Raw genomic sequence first — 2,643 nt, 5'->3', positions numbered from 1 at the left:
CAATTAAACCACATAGACCCATACTTTCTGCAAATATGAAATTAAGTTAATTTCACCCCTGATCTCTCCACTTCTGAACAAGGTACAAAGATGCATTTAGACTCATTGCAAAGGGGGGATTACAAAGACACACTGTTTTTATTTGAAATAATGTGCACCAATGAATCATTTGAAATAAGACTAAGAATATGTATTACCACTGTACTACTGAGTGACATGGAAAATTCTTTCTACCTATACCGTCATTAGCCTATTTTATTCACTCCTGTAAATATTGTATAGTGTATGTATGTTGTATTTGTAATTAATTTTCCAAACAATTGCATTTTATATTTATGTGTTCATACTGAAACTAAGAAATTCAATTCAATTAAATTAAGGAAGTAAAGAGGGTCACTTTTGATTTCATGTTGACTTGCATTATTACACCGTAGGGTGAGGCACCGGGCCCTAACTGTGATATACCCATGGGGAAGGTGTCAGTCTGGGCTGACTGTGGGCGATTAGTGGGGTGATAATTTGCACATGGTTAAGACCAACAGAGTCATGGCATACGCACAACAGAGTGGAAGCACAATAGTAAGTGTCTGTGAGTCATTCTGTAGTTTCGAAATGTGTAAATATGATGTAGATGCAAATGAATAGAGGTGAAACATATAAACCCACACATTGCCCAAACTGTCATCTGCCTGTACACAAGTAATCAAAGGCGAATTGTCCTACTTGTAAAATAAGAAACACTAACAAAACTTTACATCATCATATTATTAGGATGCAAAGTATTATTCATTCTAGCTCACAGCTGCTTACTTTTCAAACTACCAGTCAAAATGTAACTTTTTTTGTCATTACATACTTCTCATACTTCCAGTTCTGTTATTTGATATTTTGATGTATTTACTATTATATATGTGGAAAAATAGTAATCCTGTACATTTGTTTTGTTCATTTGGACTGTTCCTGCTCACATAACTGGACATAGACCTCTTCAGACTTTTTCAGATATAGTGGCCCTAAAAGTATTACTTAAATTGCACTTAAAATGTAAAATATCATTACATTAGACAACAAAATATAAAAATACCAAAGACAAGAAAGTATCATTCCACATGGCATCTGCAAACAAATCATGCTAGACCTTTTTTGAGAACCAACTTCACTTCTCTGAGTCATTTTTGCAATTACTTTAACCAACTGGCCTCAAGGCCTCAATACCCCTCTAAGACCTGAGCATGACTGCTGTGTGAATTCTCCATTTCGCTTTTTGATTTGTAACTAGTAGTACCTAATAAACATGCAATATATATATATATTTCAGATCAATTAGTTCCCTAAAATTGATGGCAACATAAGTGGACAGCAGGACTAAATTATAAAATTTTAAATAATACCAGGCTATAGAAAGTCAGATTTTTTTTTAATCAAATCAGTTATGTTTCCAGCAGTGTTTGTTGATTATATTTCTGAGATGTTACAGACATTAGAATCAGAAATTAGTTATAATTATAATTAATTCTTATTCAAAGTAATGGCCAGCATCATCCAATCACTGCCAACCATGTTAAAAAAAAAATTGCATAATAAATTCTGAATCTATGTACTGATTACCATTGTCCCATGTCTGCCAAACATGTTGATTGTTCTAAACATCATCTGCAGCCTGAAACTGAAATTTTGTTTGGATTTTAGGACTGAATGCACTTAGCTGCACAGAGAGCAATAGGATGCTCCCTATTTAACCTTCAGTGTGCTTTCTGTCTACACTGTTCAAAATGCACTTTATTTTCAACCTATTGCCATATACAGCCTCTGAAAGCCACATTTGTCAGCTTATGGATGAACCCATTGATTCTCAATGTGATAATGCACAGTTAATATAGTATTTCTAAGGGAAAAAATGCACTTAAGTACACATTAGTTTACAGTGTGTTTAGCAGTGTGACGTTTCAATCGCTCAAATAATAATAAAAAAAAAGAAGGCATATCAGATTAAACTAGACTTTAACCTTTACATCAACAGGTTTCTGTGTAAAATCTTAATTAAGTTTCTTACCAAGAAAAACAATGTAGGTTTGTTGGCATTTTTTACCAAAGACAAACTCCACTGTGATCGGCACCATGTTGTTTGGTCACATGACTCGGTGCATCAAAAGTTTAACCCTTTAATGACAGGGAGCCCAGAGTCTTTAAATTAATAAAAATTATGCATTGCATATAGAAAAGCCAAAATACAACATCCATGCACGTGTTCACAGTGTTGCACGTGGATACATACATTTTTAGTGGATGCGTTAAGTCAGTTAACTTCAAGTTCACACAGGTGTCCTGGAAGAGTCACCACAGGTGTAGTTGATCACATTAACCACTAAATTTGACAACCAGAAATCGTCCATATGCTTAAGGGTATTTAAAGTCTATAGCTATTATTTTAGAATTTAAAAACAGAATACATTTCCTTGTGTGAAATATTTAGCTTGAAAAGTGTGCTTTAAAATAAAGAAAGCTACTTGCTTTGATAAGCAATGACATTTTTAGCTCTAGTGACCAAAAGCAAAAAAAAAAAAAAATGGTATCAGATAGAAGTGAAAATGAAGTACTTCACAATCAGATCTCAAAAAAATAGAGTTTAATGTTCATGTGCTG

Source organism: Xyrauchen texanus, chromosome 14, assembly GCF_025860055.1.
Source record: "Xyrauchen texanus isolate HMW12.3.18 chromosome 14, RBS_HiC_50CHRs, whole genome shotgun sequence".
Taxonomy (NCBI): Eukaryota; Metazoa; Chordata; class Actinopteri; order Cypriniformes; family Catostomidae; genus Xyrauchen; species Xyrauchen texanus.
This window is presented reverse-complemented; position numbering follows the sequence as displayed.